We start from the raw sequence: 21,535 nt of genomic DNA on the forward strand, positions 1-21,535 counted from the left end.
ATTCTCGCTGTGAATCGATAACCCTTGCTCGGATAAACGATCTTTCACCGGGGGACTGTCGTTTTGCGTGGATAATTATTATTGACTCTCTCTCACTCTCTTTCTCTCTTGAATAAATTGAAAGTTAATGGCCACGTGGAAAAAAAATTTTGTACGACAGCGATTACGTAGGCACATACGTGCAACAGCCGTGAACGTCGGAGGAAACTCGTTCGATTTGCACTATAAATCCCTTTTTCTCTCAATCGCATAATCGAGCGACCACTCCTTTTACACGTGAATGCGCCTCTCGTAAAAACCTCTAGAAACACAGAGACGGTCCATTTATACGTATTTGATTGCCAGACCGTTTTAAGAGAGGATCGTTTACACAGAAGCGCGAAACAAGCGCGATATAACTACTAGGAAGAGGCAAGAAACTGGGTCAAGTGATGTCTCCGACGTTCTTTCCTCCCTCTCTTCCCTGCCCCCCCTTTTTTCCTAAAACGTTCTTGACTGTTCGCGCGAGCACAATGTTCTCTTAGCGTATAATAACCGGGCGCCCGCGCGCCCGCGCGCCCGCGTGCATCCCCGAACACGAAAGTTCGCTAATGTAGTCGGGAATTTCCAATTCGTGGGCTAACTTTTTGCCACGTTGCTCGTTAAAAAATTCCGCGCCACAAACGTGCAAGCTGAATTTTTCATAAAAATATCTTCGCGAGCCTCTTCGCCGCGCGCGGGTCTCCGCGAAGTTCATCGGCGTTGTCGGCCTCGCCTGAGCTCTCAGCCTGGGGTTTCGCCCCGTCTCCCTCTACCCCTGCGTCGCCGAAAAATTCCATATAGGAACTTATGGTATCGGGCGAAATCCGCATGGATCCAAATATATTCCGATGGGATTTCTATCCCGACTTTATCCGTTCTTATCCAGTTACCTTACCTCTCGATACTATCCGGTTTAAATACGATACCTTTCCCCGAAAGTGCGGCACGCTTCTCCCAAACGTGACCGACCCTCGCGTGTCTTCCTCAGAAAGCGTATCGTCATTCTTTTTCGGACAAGGCCGAAAAAACTACTTAACGCGTAATCTCTCCCACACGTCTTACTTCAACCCTTAATTTGTCAATACGCTCGATTTTTGGACAACCCGCTCTTCCCGGGCATTAACCTACACCCGAATCCTTTCAGCAATCGTGTCATTTATCATCGTATCCGAGATTAAGAGACGTCCGAAAAGATATGCGAGGTCCTAAGGTCCAAGAGTAAAACGCGCGTCTAGATCTTCGGCCGGCGCCCCTTGATTTGTCAATATCCTCGACCGCCAGTTCTCGCGGCTACCGAGGACTCCGCGCGAGAGGGGGCCCGGCGAAGGACGCCGGCGTTCCCGTGGCGATCCGTCGCGAATGCGGCCGTAATCAAGCGCGGCGTTTCCGCGTCTCTCAAACCCATCTCGTCGTCGGCGCGTCGCGCTCTCGCTCGCGGCGCAAGCATCGTCCCACCCGTCAGAGCAACGGTCCGCGCGTTCATTACCGAATCAATTCGTCGATCCACGCGTTTACCCCGAGGCGCCGTCGTGTCCGCGTACGGCCCTGAGAGCCGGAAGGGGATGTTCGCGCGGATGGTGGGGCATGAGCAGCTGGGGCGGCCTGGAGCCCGGAGTCGCGAGCCCGCGATATCTACCCCGCGCCGGGTCTAGGTTTGGCCGGGTCGCGACGGCGGCGACGACGGCGGTGGCGATGGGGGGTGGTGGTACGATGGTGGTGGTAACGGCGGGTGCTGCGCAAGCAGCGACGACGGCAAAGGTGGTAGAGGTGAGCGAAAGCGAGCCGGATGGCGCAGCGACGGCCGACTCGCACTACTAGCAGCCGAGTGAGCGAGCGAGCGCGAGGACCACCGGGCTTGGCGAGCCGCCCCCGTTTTGCCATCAACCCCTAGCCCCTACCCCCAATAGCCCCACGCCGCTCTCTGCCCAGCGTCATCCCTCGTTCGCCACCCCACCACCTTCTCCGCCTTCTCCTCCTTCCTCTATCGCCGCCGCCGCCACCGCTGCCGCCGCATTCGACTCCTATATACCCTCTCCTACTCCTTCTCCGATGCGTTTTGGCCGCCCCGTTCGGTCCGCTACTACTGCGTTCGTTCGTTCGTTCGTACGTTCGTGTATCCCCGGCCGAGAGAGCTCGTGCAGAGTGCTCGCCAACGTCTGCGAGATCCGTGTCGCGCACGGCTCTACACGGAGGAAATACGGCTCGCGCCCTCGTCGTTCGCCGACGTAGTTCCTTTCCTCCCGAAAATCACACCCGAAGCACTCGCAGAGCGCGAACAAGCCTCCGCGAGCCTCCACCCTCGCCCTTCCTCATCCTTCGCCTTTTTTCTGATTTGATAACCAGCCGACCGGCCGAAAAAAAGAGAGTACTCCGGTTGTCCGGGTGACAGCGGCGAGCAGGAAGGGCTCGTTCGCTCGTGTCGTCGAGTTATACTTGGTCGCGCCGACCCTAGTCGTGCACAACCCTCCGCGCGAGAGAGACACGCGCGTCGTTCCACGCGTTTATACCGGTGACGACCGAAGCCGTGTTGTGACGGCCGCGCCGCTGGAGCAACGGCCCCGCGAGAGGAGAGACGACGATGACCACGCAGCCGACGGGGCCGATGACGACCACGACCACGACCACGACGACGATGTACGCCCGGTATGGCGTGAGGAGCGACGACGGCGACGGGGAATTGTGTGCGCAGTGAAGCCCGCGAACTCCGCGTAACTCCGCTCTATCCGCTACGGCAGCGCGACGACGAAACTGCGTGCGTGTGAACGCGTGCGTACGTACGTGCGTGCGTGCGTGCGTGCGTGCGTGTGCGCTCGTCGCAACCGGGTGACACGCGTGGTCCGTGTCGCGCGTCCCCACGTCCCGACCGGCTCGTCGCCGTTGCTCGCGCGAGGCCAACCCCCTTGGTACACCTAAGTGAGGCGTTCAACGTGGCCGATCATTGGACATGTAAGTAACACGTACGACGCGGTTGTCATCGCCGATCAAAGGCGCACCGACCACCGACGCGAGACTCATCATCCCCCTTTTCATCCCCCAAACGCGCAGCTGGCCGCGCGCGCGAGCGTGCTTCGCCGACGTGCTCTCGCCTTTGTTTGCCCTTCCGCGCTCCCCTTCCAGGGCCGAGCACAGAACGGCGGATTACACAACCGGGATCGTAAATGCGCGATCGAATTCAAATCCCATAAAGGGTTTCCCCTCCCCCGACGTGGAAACCGACGCATGCTTTGATGTAATTATCGCAGATCGGCTAAAGGTCCAACGAGATCCGCTTATATCGTTTCCGAACATTCTGCATCGAAATCATGACGGATGTATAAAAGTATCCTTAAATTACTGTAATTTTCACAAAACGAGTTGAGGGACAAAAATATGTACGGTCTCGCGATTCGAACTATATATATATAATGTAAATAAATAAATTTTTAGATTTGTCTGTCATGTGTTGAACGCGACACTCGAAATTCGATTTTCCACAGAAGCCTATTATGAAGTTGGATTTCTACCTAGGTGTATATAATGCTACATATCGTCGGGATTGCGATTGAAATTTGACTCGAAGCTCTCGTACTTCTCTCGTTTGCCCTGTATGCTGCAATTCGCGCTGCGACTGCACACCATCCATGGTTCGACGCGATTTTCGCGAGCCAACGAGGAAATCGGTCAAACCGATGCGTCGCGACGCTCTAACGTGCCCTAACGTGTCGTGTCGCGTCGTGCACGGTCCGAAAGTCCCGTGCACGCGAACTCGGTGAGGAGGGATCGATTTGTTTGGCGGACGCGACGTGTGAGACTGACAGAACTCGAGCACGCGAGTAAACACTCAAACTGGGCTGCGTGTCTCCTCGTCGACGGAAGGGGAACGAGGGAGGCAAAAGGCTTGGAACGAAGGGGAGGGGCCAGTGCAGGGAGGGCAGGGTGTGCGACGAGATAAGGCGAGCGATAGGGCGGTCTGCTCCGGGGAAAAGAATTCGATGTAATCGCCCTGAGCTTTCCTCGAGAGCTCGAGAGCTCGGCGCAGCCTGAGGCGGGGTGCAGGCTCGACTCGGGTTACGAGACGGTTTCCTTCTCCGGATCCTCTCTCGCCGCAGGGGAAACGTGCGCCCGGTTGAAGGAATCCGGGGAGATTTGTCAGGCATCGCCCACGTAAGGTTTCGGCCTCGACGTCGCGTCGGAGAAGCCCGTTGTTTGAAAGCGAATCTTCTTCGAACTTTCGGCAACGTGCGTTACGGTTTATAATGCATCAACGGTATTCTGTATTAATCGGTGCGATTTAACGTTATCTTATCTCGGGCGGATGAAATAACGGTGGATAACGTGAACGAAGGATTAGGTACACGAATATCTGATAGAGAAGTTTTTAAATATTTCTTAACGTAGCGTAAGTAAAAAGAGCGCATTTGTCCATATTTATGTCACAGTATACTGCAGAAAATTAAATGTACGGATTTTATTATTATTTCATAGAATGCTCGCATATTGAACTTTTTGCTAAACTTTTCGCTCAACATTTTCAAAAATTGTACTTTTATCGAAAATAACGAACGAGTTTTTTACAAGTGTCTGATGGAGTCAAGAGGGCTCTTGCGACGTTGAAATTTTCTACGTAGTGATGGCCGCATTACCGTCGTTTATTTTTGAAAGATGTACTTAAATTCGTTTCGTTTTATATATAAGAGTCGTTAGAGTCCGGAGTTAGTGTATAATAGACGTACCAAATAAAACATTGTTAATGGCAGGAGCCCGACTTTCCATGGTCGTAAGACAGTAAATGCTAAAGTGTATTTTTTATCAGAGAACATAATCCGTCACTTTTGTGCAAGAGAAAACTCTTCATCTTACTGTTTGTGCTTCGTACACGCGACGATTCTTTCAACGATCATATATATATTATATGCAAATTATAAAACCTATATATTATAATTTAGAAACTTATCTACTTTTATAAAACATTTGTTTCTAATTTGTTCGAAATACCCAAATTCGTTATACTGATTACCTGGGGTAAATGTTTTTTAAAAATCTAAAGTGAAAAATCAAGTAGGAAACGAAAAGTTTGATCGTGCAACTTATGTGTGTTTTTCTTGAGTGAACAAAAACATTTCTGTGGTAAAGTACAGGGACGAGCGCACAATACATCTTTATCATTTTATATCTTTCTTGTAGTCATGATCAGGACTGGATGGCGTTGGCAGGGAACCAACATTGATCGGTATAAATTCGGAATTTGTTCTCGGATGTATCTCTTTTAACGTAGCCTGTCAATTCTCTGTCAGTTTCTGCTAAGCCGTATACGAGAAACGTTATATACGAATTCACTTGAAGGTTCTAGTACGCACGTTTTCTTATCTATTAGCCATACGAATGATATTATTACTTCTCTCCGTTTTTAAACAAAATATTTTGTTTTATTAAAAAGAACATTATATTATGTTAGACGAAAAATTTTCTGCTACGTTAAAAATTATTATTTCGCGCACATTTGTGTTCCTGATTCGCGAAAATATTTTTATTAACTACTATTAATCAGTTCTCTGAAACTAAATTGAACATGAGAAATCTTTCGTTGAATAAAGGCAAGAAATTCACAGCATAATGCCGAATTACATCTTGAGGTAAGCGTAATTCGAGAAAGAGACTACCATTCATACACACACAAGGTATTATTAACTTAAGTTATATACTCATCAGAGTCAATTTTAGCTGCTGCGGGCAAAATGCGCCGCTTAACGTCCATTATGTATGCGTGTTTATTTTTCCTAAATACATAATCCAATTAGATCCATTCGTGCATAATATTACATCCGCAATTCATTATCGTGAAATTAATACTGTATTCTATTATGGGCATCATCTATTACATCTATTAATTCGAGTCTATTACCATAAACCGACAGACATAAAATAGAACAGACATCAAATAGCGTCGCTATATTAATTACTAATACGGTAGTCAATTCAGTCTTTCTCGGTTCCCTTTGTCAAGCCGGGACAGCCGGCTTTCTCCAATATCAGCCGGAGTAAAAATAATCGTTGTTATCTCTATGCACGTCCACGATTTGAAACGTAATTCACTCGGGACCGTCTTCGCAAACTCCGCTCTCGATCGCGATAATAAACGCAACGTGCGCGGCTCGGGGTTGCTCGGGGAACGCGAGCCTAACGTGCGCATTTAACTCCGGTTTAGATAGAGAGAGCACAGTTTCCATTCATCAAACAGCGAAATCCGACAAATATGTGCGGTCGTTAGTAAGCACTCCTGGAAAGTGCCGTCTAATACGCTTTTCGGTCGGTCCGGCAAACGAGGATCGGCGCGCACGTTTCCGATCGATCGAATTCACCTCAACCGGACGATCACGCGCATCGTCGATCATCGCCGTTCTAAAGAGCTAAACTTTAAAATCCTCTAAGCGGCTTTAGATATCTCCGTTGAGACCTGTTGTCGCCTCTCATCGAGAGTCTTCCAATTTCGGCGCATCGCCACTTATATAAATTCTCTAAAATTATATATATCTAAAAAAAAGCTGGGAAGAAAGATAGGAAGAAAGTATTTTTTATGTTCTTTGTTTGACGATATAATAAAAATTCACGTGCATGTTCTGTTTTCGATCTTGAACAGAATTGCAAGCGTTTATGAATAATTTTTCTATAACATCGTCTGGCGCATAACTTTGTGTATACGCGCGCAACGTAACCCGACAATTCGTTTCGATTTTTCCTTTTTCTCGGGATCAACATCTCTCAGATCAGAAAGAATTTATCTCGTATCGTGCACCGCGCATAAGAACGAGGTATTCGCGAGATGTGTCTTTCGGGAACAGGATGTACAAGGAAACGAGCGATTCTGGTAACAGTGACGCGAGATCGATCGTCTGCTTCCGAAATGCTTCGGGCTGCGGCCGTCCAGATCTAACGCGTGTATTTGGAGTCTCTATATGCGCGAGATTGAAATACTTTCAACGTAATTTAAAATGCATGAAGAGGTGATTATTATTTATGTAAAATGTAAAATTATAGCAGTTAATTAAATGATCATGTACCATAACAATCACTTAGTCCTTTTAATTTGCTAATTTTAAACGCGTACATGTTGAGTAATTTTTAATAAGCATTAACTTTAGGCATTGATAAATTCCGCGTTTGAAAATTACTGTACAAAATGAAAGTTATTGTAAAAATTGTAATTATCTTTATAAGCGAGACAATTCTAATTTTAAACTAATTTTAAAATAATTTTCAAATTTTCGTATTAATGTTGCCAACAAAATTTTGTTAGTAAAAACGCTGACAAAAAAGTAATTCAAATTTTGTATAGAAGCTATTATCGTAATTTTAAAAATCATAAAATGAGCAATAACAAATTTTTAAAATGAGCCGTCTGCCGATGACATGCACGAAATGTTAATAAATTCTACATTTCTTTCTTTATTCTTTCTTCTTAGAATTACACTGGCCTGGTTACATCAAAATCTGTTTTCACTGACGTATATATTACAAAAGTTTGGAAACTAGCGCAGTCTCATTTATGAAGTGCAGTTCGCGCGTACAACAATTTAGGAGTACGGATTCATAAGCGTTCAGAACGTAAATGAGTTAGATTAAATTTCGCCCGTTTGTTTTAGGGATAAATTTGGAAGATCCATTTACGGCTTAATTTGACGTATTACAGACATTGTTGTCGCTGTATTACGTTATATAACTTATAATAAATCAAGCTGTGCTAATACTAGCGACTTCTCGCGTGTGAATTCACCCTAATGGAGAACGGCTCGTCGCTCTCGATATGCGCACAATCGAATAATCTGACGAGCGGAAGCAACGTTACCGGCGTTGCTGCTACAAGTTCCTGATCTTATGCTAGTCTGATAGTTAACTTCGACCTGGAAGTAACTAGTTAGGTGTACAGGGCAGGCAGTTTAACGTTCGTCGATCTTACGCGTAGCGCCATCAGGCAATAGTTAGTTTACACGTCGGATGTGTTTTATTAATGAAGTTGCGTTAACGTGTTCGAAATAGTTTCATTCGAAAAACCTTCAGATTTACATAATTAAGTTTCTCCTTATACTTAACACAAATATCTACACACCTGCTAATCGGTTTTAATTAATTATTAATGAGCAATTAAAACGCATGTCAAAAAAGATACATCGATGTAAGAGGAAAGATAATAATAAAGATAACGTTAAAATATACATTACTTTTAAAGACTGTTTGTTATCGTGCAATATAATGCACAATACAAGAAATAAAAATGCGTTATATAGGAGTAAAAAAATTAATATGTACACACACATTTTTATAAGATATTTAACAAATAATATAATAATTTAAGAAACAGAAAGTTTAAACAGAAATGTAATAGTTAGACATGTAATAGTTATTTTCTTATTGCTAGGCGTTCACAGAAATTATTATTTTTGTCTTGCACAGATACACTGTAAAATTCGTAGTGTCAAAATTATACTCAATTTGAGTGACTTTTAATTATTCCCATAGGTCGCCACTGCTCCTACTCAATATATCTTAATTCGACTAAAACAGTATTAATTTAACTAAACCAATGGAGTTAAAATAATACTGTTTACCGTTAAAATAATAAATTTCGACACGCATGGTAGTTAAAATTGACGAAACGTTAACTCAAGGTGGTTTAAATTTCATCTTTTCATATTTAACAGTGTACTATTGATTATTTTGGGCGTCATCAAATTATGACTTTTGCGCGGAATAGATATGATATCATTGATGTACGCCATTATTTGGAAAGCGAAACTTAGATCGATTTGTCCCATTTCGAGTGGTGCCCAATCAAGAAGCAGACTCCACGGCTGAATGGTATATATAGTCGCGCAACTTGCAGAATCGAATGCCCACTCTATATCCATTAACTCACACCGGAGCGCGACGCAAGTAATGCAGAATTTGATTCGTCAGAATCCGAGGGCACATTTGTAATGTAAATTAATACGGATCGGGAGACGCGAGAGGCGTACAAAACCGATGACGTTTATCTCGTATTGTTACAGCACCCTTTTTTCCCCCATGCCACTACTGACCCGCGAAAGATCTCAACGGCACGGCGCGGCGCACAGTTTGTCCGCGTTTTTTCTAATGGAAAAGTCGAATTTATATCCGCTCGTAAAAAAGAGAAGGAAATTTGCGTTCGCGTAGCCACGCAGCGCTTTTAAAATAACGTTCAGTTAACGCCGCACACGAGAACGTTTATTAAATACGTCGGAATGGATACGATTTGTTCTACGCACTGATAACTCAAGTGTAAATTTCGTTCTCTCAAAGTCCTGCTCTATATTTCACCTAAAGTTGTATCCTTCGTAAACCATTGTGCACGTAATATTATCAAAAGTTATATCTTTGTAACCATTGTGTGTGCGTAACATCAAAACTCTAAAACAAACATTGTGCTAGACACAAAGATAGAAAAAAGTAAAATTAAAAATTAAAATTAAAATTAAAATAAAAAATAAAGCAAATTTAACAGAAATACGGAGAATAACAGCACAATTTTTCGTATATTCTTAACGCGCTCCACACGGTATAGAGCGTTACGTGTAATTTCCATTTACGTAACGCGCGCTGCATACGTGGAAGTACTCAACCCTGATTATTTCCGTACAGCGCGCAGCCTCCGAGGAAAAGATCGAGAATTAATCCCGACGTCACGTCCCGCTGGAACCGAGCGACGCGTTTCGAGGCGACATAACGTAAATCGCGACATATTTCTCCGGGCGACGGGTTTACGCTCGTTCTCCGCTCCGCTCGGGGCGACGTGGCCGCGCGTCGTCGTCGTTTCCGAGCACTGTTTTTCAAATCCGCGGGGGCAGTAGGTTTAACGGCAATCCGACGAGTATAATCCTGCAGAGAGAGGAGAGGAGAGGGGAGAAGGGAAGGAGAAGGGGAGAGTGAATTTGTCAAATCGATTTCGCGTCGCGGAGCAGTGAGCCACACGCGCGAATCGCGCTATTTCTAAAGGGCAATTCGGCCAATTACGAGAACGCGCGCTGAGCGACACTATTATCGTCGCTTTGGTACCGGGCTAATGCAAATTTCGGTTTGTCGAAAGCTGCGAGTGAAGCGAAATCAGTGCAAATTAATGCGGATCGTATAGGTGAAACCGACAGGCCGATAAAGTTTTTAACTGCGTCGCCGATGAAGCGGACGAACCCAGATTTCCCCGTCGCTTTGTATCCTCTTTTGCGTGTAACGCCCGACTAAACAGCATGGTAATACCACTTATATTGCACGCGAGACCCCGCACGTCGTTATACACATTCTTGCAAGTAATTACAAGTATTTCGTGTATACGCTTCCATTACGAGTATTACGACGTCGTCGGCTCAAAAAAGTAAAGCTACAAGCGCCATAAGTTCTTACGCGGAAGAGTTCGCCATGCAAGCGCGACGTTTAAGCGCGCTCACTGCACCCTTGACAGCCATTTTTCGCCTTTATACATATAGTGCCACAGGAGAGCCCGAGCGGATTTTGGAAGCTCAATATTCGCGCTATTCTAACGAGAAAACTCTGCCGAGCGAAATTTATCGTTCCGAAAAAAATAATTTCGATAAAAAAATTTTTTTTCGAAATTCCATTTACGTACACTTGCTTACACAGTTAATCCCGCGTAGCCTACTCTTGGCTAATTATATTGTCGTTGTTGACGTACAGTAAAAGGATCTTCTAAAAATACAACAGGTAATTACGTGAATTTAAATAAAGGATACAAACAAGGAATATTTAAATATCTAATATAATCCTATATATTTAATTTGTTTAATTTGTTTCTGTTTAAGCGATTCACTTAAACGAAAAACCGACGGCTATTCTCTGAGGTAACATATGGAATTTGTTTAACGGTATTTCGTCGAATATACGGTGTTTCGTCGAACATGCAACAGTTAGACCCCTCTATCGGTTTACTGCCAGGAAAAAGTGTAGTAATTTGATTTTTACACATTGTGATCGTATCTCGGACGAACGTAGGCACAATAGAGAAAGAGTTATTTCATTGAACGGTGGTAAATGGCGGTAAATGAGTAAATTGCTTCGTAAATAGATAAACTATATAGTTCCGCGAATGAACCCCCGGATCGATCGTCTCGAACGTGCAAGTCTCGCGAAAAAACGCGCATAATCTAATTTACGAGCAACGATCTTCGAAGAGTTGACGAGCCTCGAAAGGAGCGGGGATTACGTAGAACGCAGCCGTATATTGTTTGCTCTTACTTTAGCCTTTAAAACAGACGGGACGACTGCAAGGGAAGTTTTGCCAGTAACCGTTTGATTTCTGCCTGTTACACTTTACGAGCGAAAAATTTACAGAAATTTGCGCGCTCTATTGATTTTACGGATGGGACACGGGGGAGGGAGGGTCGCATGATCGAATCTCCAAGATTTGTTTTTAAACATGGAAAGAGTACCTACTCGCACAGTTAAAGGGTCAAAGCGAGAATGGCGGCAGCAGTTTCTTTACGATCGGTGATTCGCAGAGTCGTAAAGCGTATAACGATTTGATTAGCTTCCTTTGGGGATTTACATTTTACGTGTGCGGGCGCGCGCGGCCGACGTATAGCCAGAAGAAGGAGCAAAATACGCCGTATCGCGATCTGGGGATAATAAATCATCGTGGGTTAAGCCGTTCGTTAGTATCGCGCAATCTTTAATCGCGCGCAAGGAAAATATTTAGCGAATAAATTTAGATTAAAGACCCCGCAATACTATCGCTAATAGCCGTTACCGTGCATGAAAATCGTTAATCAGCGTTCACGTCTACGTCGTCACTTTGATTATAGCCTTCCTATAGACGTTTTCAACTCAACCGCATATTGCAAACGGGGGATCTCGGGATTAACATATACAAACTGACGTAATGATGACGGCGAAACGCAGCGCGGTCAATTACTCTCGTTTGTCATCCCTGACATTAACGGAAACGGTATAACAGAGAGTTACGGCGCGGCGGTAACAAAGATACTATAGTTAGGAAGCTGATGGTGGCCAAAATTTCTATATGATTTGTTCATGTGGCAGACATTATTAATAGCGATAATTGTACCATAAGAAACATTAAGGACCTCGTCTGCCACCATGGTAGAGCTGCGTTGTCAATTGACAGCGCTTCAAATTTGTAAAAAAAAAAGAGGGTACTATATGATTTGTTCATGTCTGCCTCTGAGGCTGATGTTCAGAATCCTTCTGAAAACAAACTTTTTTTTTTACAAATTTGAAGCGCTGTAACGCAAAAACGCAGCGACGTAGGACTTTAATTGACTGGGCCAAATCGATTCTTATTGATCTAAACTTTAAATCCCTATCGATATGAAACATGAACAAATCATATACCGATTTGGCCACCAGCTCCCTAACTACTAGCTCCTCCATTCGTTTACACGTTATAAATAATCAGCGCGCTCTTCACGCCGCGCGGCCGCTGTACTCGTACTCGGCGTGTCACACGGTAGATTTCGCGAAATGATTAAAGGATTTTGAAAACCGGACCACCTGTATCTCTCCTTTATCTCAATCCACGCCACTCTTACCCAAGAACTTGAGCGGCGACAAAGCCTCAACATCCGTAAACGGACGATACACATTCGTATACACGTGTTTCGTGCCCGCAAATCCGGAATCCCGATCGTAGCGAAGCGTGGACCGCGCGGTGTAGAACCTTCTCGCCTACATCCGCACGGTCTCGTCGAACCTGTCCGCTACACAACGGATTCTCGTAGGCGAATGGCAGTCTATTACGGCGCGCGTAATCGACCGCTCGAATGGGTACGATTGTCATGGCTGACAGCCGACTCGAATCGAATCATCTCGGGCAGATAAGGCGATTGAGACGGTTTTGCGCGTCGTTCGCGCGCGAACGAGCTGTGCTGTGTATGCCGTGTACATACACATCGCAACTTGGACGCGCACTCGGGTTGCAATACGACGTATATTTCGTATCTTCGTATCTTCGTCGCGCGATCCGATATTTGCGATAACGTCACGGTTAAAACTCAAGCTACATCTTCGTGTTATATAATTGCGCGGTTACATTACTTTTGTTACAAGATAATTTTATTAGAAATTTCTCTGGTTTTTTAGTCTACTAAATTATTTTTATATTTACAAGAAGATAGAAATTAAGGCAAAAATAAAGAAAGAGAGAGAGAGAGAGGTTGCGACATATTTCAATACGTCTATGTTATCGTTATTTAAAAAAAAAAAAGGCGATTTTTATGGTCACTTTTGTGAGGTTATTGACAGATAACACGAGCATCAAAAACATCAGTCAGTTCGTAACTCTTCCAAAAAATTTCAAATATCAATTCCGAAACTCAATACAACGTAAATGCACATGTAAGCATATTATTTAAATTTTGTATGAAATGCAAATGCATGGCAGCTACTTCTACGATAATGTTTTTCGTTCATTGTAAACGAGAGCAATTCGTCCGGCCGTTCCCGAGCCATTCGCACGCCGTAGGCGAGAACGCGTCGCGCGGTCCTCCGTGCTGCGCTATTATGCAAATGAGATTTATCTAAAAATAGGGAAAAACGCACAAGAGGAAGAGGACGCGATCTCAATTTTACTGGCGCGCCGGTGTGCCCGCCGTGTGAAAACGAGGTCGACGTAATTTTAACAGAGCGCTCTCTCGTGTGTTTTGGTTAAGCGCTCGCGCGCCACGAGATAAACCGCGCTGCCGCGATGCTAATTAAAAAAACGCCGCGGTTATTACGCGTCATTGTTGCAGACGCGTTGCGCCGCGCGCCGCGCGCGCGTTCCGCCCACGCTCGCATTTGCACGAGCGATTCGTTGAGAACAATTGACCGAATCGCGATTGACGTTGAAAGACAATTGGGTTACGGGTGAAATATAAATAAAATATTGGCGAACAGATCCCCATGATGGGGCGATTGACAGAGCCTGGAAACGCGATGAAAAATAATTCATCGTTTTTTGATAAATAATTGCTCGTCGAAGTTTTCTAGATTTTTACCACGAGAGAGAGAGAGAGAGAGAGAGAGAGAGAGAGAGAGAGAGAGAGAGAGAGAGAGAGAGAGAGAAAGGGGGAGAGGAGGGGAGGAGAGAGGAGAAGGAGAGAAATTTCGCTGTCACGGAACACTGAATTTTTCTACGGTTGAATTATTTGGAATAATCCATGAGTTTTGTATGCTCTCGCGCTCTTGCGGTTTCACCGCGATAACGAAGTCTTCGTAGAATTTCGTGCAGAATTTGAATCGTCAATTACCATAATGCCGGCAGATAGGACGTCAGTCTATCGACGATCAGTCAGTCGAACAGATTTTAAATATACGTTAGCGATAATGCGCTTGGCTGTGACTTTCGCGACTCGATAAAAAAAAAAAAGGAATGACCTGATTCCGTTCTTTCTTCAGGGTCTCGTAATTAATGATATGTATAATGATTATTAAGTATTAGAGAATTGAGAGAAATAATATATACAACCAATTCTAACAATTATACATTTACCGCAGTGAAACTGAAAATACTTTGACTGTAAAAACTAAAAGTACTTTTGAATAAAATAAAGAAATAAAAGTTGCCTAATTAAGAAGTTGTTGTGCAATTAAATAAGCGTGCAAGTTAAATTACAAAGAGAGATATAAAAGATGCAAAATGTTGAAAAATGTCGAGAAATTTTAAAACATTTTTTTAATATCGTGCTCGCTTTATATATATAAATAGCGCTCTTCCAGCAGCGCCTGATACGTTCGAGCCAATCATCAGATATATTCGTCGAATTTGATATCAGAAAATATAGTTGCGCTTTTTACATTATCTACATCGCCAGTACATAAACAGCGCTCGTAGCTCACGAGCAGTCCAACTTATCTCCAAGACGCTCTGTTTGAATTAGATTCAGATCTGCTCTCGCCGCGCGCAATCCCCGCACCGCCTCCTCGAAGACACCGGCAGCTACTTTAGCGACAACTAATGCCAGTTCGACAGTTGGAGATCGATGAGGATGTAAAAGTATCGTCGGTCCACGTTTCGGAAAAAGAATAATTCCGCCGGGCCGCACGTAACGTACGGAGGAGCCGGTGATAAATCATTGCGTCGCTCGATCCCCCGCGAAGAATACTCGGGAAGCCGCCGCGCCACCGTGCCACCGTCGACGATCCACGTCTTTGTCCTGCGAATTTTTCGCACAAGCGAGCACAGATAGGGCCGGGGGTGTCCTTTCCCCACCCGTCATTGTAATTAGATATCCGAGCACGATGAATAACGATACTGAAATATCCATATTTTCCCCTCGTCCTCTTCGTCCGTTTCTTTCTTCTCGCGCGTTTCACCTCCTTGTTCTTTTCTTTTCCCCTCCGTCCCTCTCTTTTTCTTCATTTTTTCTCTCTTTTTTCTTTCTGTGCGCCACTTCCCAGCCGGTACGGCTCCCGATACGCTCGGTAAACCGAGATACAAAGTCCACTCACGTTTCCCGGGGAAACCGGGAGAGACGCCGACGTGGAGAGGCGGGACTCCTCGAAAGGAACCCGAGAAAGTATCCCGTATTAAATTACAGACGAGAGGCGTAAATCTTTACGGAGTGAAAACTCCAACTCGCGCCGAAGTTTTAGTTTTTTAACTTCGGCGAGACGGCCTTGTATAATGAACCACCGGGCATCGGCGCAAAGATATATATTGTATCTCGAGCGTACCGGGACGCGCCCGGATTTAAAAGACTCTTCTTGGGGATCTTCCGCTAGAAGGACCGCTTTGGCGACGCGTATTTCTTGCTATACGCTCTCTCGCGGTGCGTATACGTATATATATTAGGTGTTCCTTCTCACCGCGTTTCTAAAGATGGACCGTATACGCTTAATAGGTCCGTGATTTTAAAAGAGGGAGGCAAAAATACCTGGTGCGTCCGGGATACCTGATTTCTTCTCGCGCTTAACGTAGATGGTTGAATTATTCAGAGTTACTACCCACTCTCTTCTACTTTCCGCATATATAAAAGTAGTTCTCTCCTGTTTCTTGTAGGAGCAAAAAAAAATAGCATCAACACAGAAATGAATTATTTATTTTAAAAAATATATTTTGATCGCAGAGTATCAAGATCAAGAGTCGTGTTTTACATTATATTTCTTTTCAAGCAGACACGTATTTCAACAAATTTTATAGAAACGATAATAGAATGAGTTATGGATAATAGAATATTGTTTCAGTAGTATTACTTTCTTAATAGTATTAGTAATATATATATACCCGAATGTTTTTGTATTCCTGTAGAAAACTGTTTTTGAAAAGTAATCTGCTTCTTTTCAAAGTGATTCGATTGCATCCTGTCCCACTGTAACTTTCATATTCTGATTCAATTATATATTTATACGTATTTTCAGAAGTTAAATGGAAAGTTCAGGACGTATATCGGAATGCAAAGTTACAAGCAAATTTCTTGTTTACTACCCTTTTGCTTCTGCAATTCGAAATGGCCGACGTAGGTATCGGGAATCCTTAACGTCTTACATCGCACGCAGACCGTAAAGTTCTTGCAATTTCTCCGTACGAAACGTAAATCATTAACAGCTCGAAATGCGGCCCTTTCAGTGAAATAATACAAACTCGAGTACACGGTTAACAGACACTCGCGCGTATACTTTCTCATCGATATTCACGGAAGTGGGTAAATCAAACCGGCATCGGAAAATCCGCTTTGAGTCCTCCTTAATAAAATCGCAATCCCGGAAACGGTTTTCTCTCATTAATCTTTTTATCCGATCTTACCCCGCCAAAGCGTTTATTTCCTGTTCATCGCTGGAGACGCGCATTCATCGTTACAGGAGTTCCGAGCAGTATTAGGATTTCAAAAAGCTCTCTATAGTTACGCAGCGTTCGATTATTAATTTCTTTTTCATCCATCGAAATTTCAGTATTTTCTTATTTTCCCCTTTTTTTCGGTCCTCATTCCGTCCTTTTCTCTGCGTCTCTCGCCACACATTTTCTTCCCCCCATTCTCCTCTTTTTCCTTTGTTTCTACGTGTCCGATAAAGCGATTTGCTCGCTCATCTTTATTCATCGTGTACCAGCGGGTTAGTATACATTGTATATTACTAGCGCGGCGCTATTAATTCTCGTTTGACACTTCAAGACCGATGGGGTAGACACGTCCTGAGAGTTTTTACGGGATTTCCATGATCGATTACCCCGTAGATTATGCGAGAACATATGTACCCCCTCGTAGTGTTTTGCCTTACGTAACCAAATAAAGAGTCAGCGCTGCGGCGCGATATTTCCTATCGGTCACGATGAAAAGCCATGATGCATCAAGGCGAATCTATCATACAGGCGAGATCTGCCTGTCTCGGCTTATTTAAATAGCTTAAAAGCATCGCTCAAACTCGAACAGATGGGTTAATAATTAACTACCAGACATTCTTTGTCACCGCGATCGTTTATCCCTAAAATGGATACATTACTCTCATGAATAAAAATACTTTTTCTTTCGTAATGGTACGTGACGTGTATTTTCTCCCCCGCGAAAGCTTTTTCCGTTTTTTGAAGCCTTTGAACATGTGCGAGATGAGGTAAAATGTCTCGTATAATTAGCACCAAAATACATGACGGTTAGAGAGTAATGGTTTTAATAGCTTAGACAGCACTAAGAAACGAAGAAGAGATACTAAAGCTCAAAGGCTCAGAGTTGCTTGAGAGTTAAACCGAGCATAGTTGATAATGTTTCTTACGCCAGGTCATGCCTTATCATATTAATTAACTACAGCTGATGTCGCAATCTCTTGAACCGGAATCTCTATTAAACTCGTACTTACATAAATTATTACCTCGGGGCGCACAATGCGACTCTGTCAGTTTAGAAAGAGAAAAACAAAATGCAAGTTTCAAACGAACGTCAAATTCTCGATTGTGCGAGACGCGCCTGACGACAAGCTTGAAACTTTGCGCTCGGATACTCTTGAACAGGAACAACTTAAGTTAAATCTTAATATTTAATAACTCCGTTAAGATCGCGTTCCGAGAGGGTGCGGTGTACGCGCGCGCGCCTATTTATCAACATGTATTTAATCAACGAGCTCGAAAATGCAATTAATTATCGTACACCGTGCACTAAAACCGCGCGTAAGATCGCTAATGTACGTACGTCAAATAAATGCGCGCGAGTCCGTTATTACCGCCATATTAATCCCGTTCTCGCCGCTCATCCACGAGGAGTTTCGCACTATTTACGTAACTCTGCGATATCTTACGATATTTAAATTTTTCCCCACGGGGTGCGTCGTAACGTTCGCAATCTCCGTATATCCTTGAGGCAGCTGGTATACGTATAGGTAAATCATCGGATAGCTCCGTACGTGCGCGTGCATAAGTGTATGCGCATACAGACCGGACAGTTCGAACGTGTTCTCGAGAGTGTTCCGGGAGTAACACATGTACAAACGGCGGCGGCGAGAAATTATTACAATTACAATTTCGAACGGGGTCACGAGATGGAATTAGAACGTAAAAGCAAAACGAGAAGCGGCCCGAGCCGTATATATCAGGTCGCAGTTCACTAATCTGCTAATCCAATTCCGTGGCTCTCAAGCGATAGCTCTCCCCAGTACTGGAAATTACCCAATTATGTCTCTCGGCCTTTTGAGTAACGGCACACGGTGTGTTTAGTAGCCATCGAGTAAATAAGAAGTAGTCACCGCGATAGTTACGTCGGACTAGTTTCCGCACCGAGCGGATCTGCCGGATTTTAGCATCACAAGTGGGCGTTATCGTTTCGAATGCATAATATTATTTTACGGAAATAATTTACCCCTATAGACGCTTATTTTGCGAAGCAAAATAGCAGTAAAGATAATTAAGACAATTATTTCTTTATCGTCCTTAAAAATACATCGTTTGCATTAAATGACATATGAAGTTAATGATTTTGTACGAAATCATGCGCATACGTCATATAATTATTTACAATTCGCGAGTAAGGAGGGAAAAACGGGTCGTTAGATTTAATTAAGTTACGTGGTGTATTACTTGAAGTGTAGTTTGTGTCGTGTGTGTGTGTGTGTGTGTGTGTGTGTGTGTGTGTGTGTGTGTGTGTGTGTGTGTGCCTGTTGCGTAAGTCGTCGTTGAGATTCAGCGGTAACAAGAGCGCGAGGGCTTTTCAGGAAGTTTAGGGACGTGTAAGATGTTAACTCGTAATAAAAAGCGCGCCGTGATACAAAGTAAATAATTAAGGCGACATTCTGTAGCTTCGCGCGAGGACTCTCACCCGTTGTTCATTAAAAGAAAAAAAGTAAGGCGCTACGTATACGGATATACTTCAAATTTTAACTGGAGAACGTATATAAACTTTTGCATGGCATAAAAACTGCAGCAATATAAAAAGTAGCACTTGCTTATTCATGCACTACATTTCTGTACAGTTTATTGAGATAAATTTTTTTTTTTCAATAATGGTCATTTCAGAGAATTGTGAATCTTACATGTACAAAGAGCCGTACTCTCTTTCTTCAAAGTACGAAATTTAAGCTATGAAAGTACATATGCCTGTATACCGCACTTCGATAAATTTAAATAATCTTTCGCTGCAATCAGGTTTTTATTAAAGCGATAATTTTCCATTGGCGAATAATCTCTTAAGATTTTCAGAATTCACAACTTCATATTATCGAGACGACGCGAGACTGGAGATGCTAACATTAATATTATCGCATTATACGATACTACCATTAACTTTCGCAGAAACGTGAACGTAATAACAACAAAAGCTAAGGAAGAGAAGACGTTAAATGTTCATAAACTCAACGTTTATTGAGTTTATAGTGCATAAAACTATTTGCATAATGGTCTTTGACAGAGTGCGTAACTTTAATGAAACAATTTGCCATGATGTCGCACGCGGCACAGACGAGTGAAAAACAAAGTGTTAAATGAAATGTGAAATAAACTTCGAAGCGAATCAAGTCGACGAGCGCTTTTTACCAACGAGGCGATAGTGACGGACAAATACCGGCTTTAGTTCCTTGCCGGGGCAAAGTTGATCGAATAAAGTTACGTCGCTTACTCGACGGCGAACTCAGTCGGTGGCAATTTGCGCGGTGCAGTTGACAGTCAAGCAGCGACAACGCAAATCTCCCACTCGTTCGTACGAACTCCGCACCGCGCGAAATTTTCGAAAAAACGCCCCCGCTGCAGGCACGACATTTTTACGGCACGTTTGGGAATCGGAAAATTGTTACGATTAGCAAGCAAGCCGGGTCCCGCAAATTATATGCCGGTGACGGTAACGAATGAGGCGCGAAACAAAATTCAAGCCGCTCCAGCTAATCTGCCGATATATAATGACGTTACTCGCAGATATATGTGGATGTGCGTGCGTGCGAGCGAGGGAACGTGTGACAGGTGTATTAAACTGCATGGAATTAATTCGTCCAGAAATCGGACCGTTGATTAAACGTGACCGTGCGCACGTCGCCGTGCTCGAAGATGAAAAAAACGGTATATATATATATATAGAGTTCCATCGCGGAAAGTTAACCCCCGATTATTCAAGTGACTTGTTTTTTAAACACACGCGATTTTTAATTCCGCTTCGGAGCGGTGCGATGCGGATGACGTTCCGACGTATATATTTATGCGAACGCGTTAGACAATTTCGTGATTTTTCCATTCGATCAGTCCGCACGTTCGAATTCAATTTATTTGGCTGTCAACGTGTTGAGTTTTAAGATGGATGCATTATTCTAACTCGGTACATTCTAACTCTATTTGTATAAACAAATACGTATAAATCAATGACGCAAGCTCAACGTCGGGAATAGACGAAAAATAATTGATGAATCATATTTTCAACAACCGAAACTGCGAATATTTGTTTCTAAAATATTTCGTATAAAATATATACGCAGTCACGGTATAAGACCGTGTGCGCAATATTGAAAAATTTTATTCTTTTTTGCCGCGAGTATCGTCAATTATGTATTACACGAATCATATGATTGTTACTTTTATAAAATTATTATCTCGCTATGTTGCTATTAAAAATTTTCGCTCTTTAATAGTAAGCATTAAAAACGGTTTAGGAAGATAGCAATTTTTATCAATAACGCGTGGTGTATTTGATGCTAAACGAGATTATATAAAATATCGTTCTTGCGCGTAAATATGCAACGATTATTATTCAGTTTCGTGCTTTTACGTTTACTCCGCTTTCAAATTATTCGCAATTGCCTTTCCGGTGACAATTAAAAATTCACTATAAGTGTATTCGTGAACGCGCGTTACTCCAGTTGCGAAATAATTTTAAAAATGTATCGGATATTAAAAAAGAATTCTTGCGTATATTTGCCACGGGATATGTGTCACCGCATATAATCTATCGATATTATGCAATTTCAGTAACTGTTTTATTCTTCGCTGCTACGTGATATCGCAAATCTTTCGTTGAAATCGTAAAACGTTTTTTTTCGTGCGTCGTTACGTGCGATATGAAAAATATCGTTTGTTCCTACGTGAATTTCAAATATTGGGACACGGCTTCACTTTTTT

General features: G+C 43.4%; 1 protein-coding gene across 1 annotated transcript in view; it reads left to right on the top strand.

Moving 5' to 3' along the window:
- The first annotated feature begins 2,063 nt into the window (after window positions 1-2,063).
- LOC143894549 (uncharacterized) overlaps window positions 2,064-21,535 on the top strand; it is a 63,407-nt gene continuing 43,935 nt past the window's right edge. The window contains exon 1 of the mRNA XM_077401348.1: window positions 2,064-2,967. The gene's annotated coding sequence lies outside the window, so the exon portion shown is untranslated. The remainder of the gene's footprint in view (window positions 2,968-21,535) is intronic.

This window comes from Temnothorax americanus, unplaced genomic scaffold, assembly GCF_048541705.1.
Source record: "Temnothorax americanus isolate GAGA-0224 unplaced genomic scaffold, ASM4854170v1 Scaffold1, whole genome shotgun sequence".
NCBI lineage: Eukaryota > Metazoa > Arthropoda > Insecta > Hymenoptera > Formicidae > Temnothorax > Temnothorax americanus.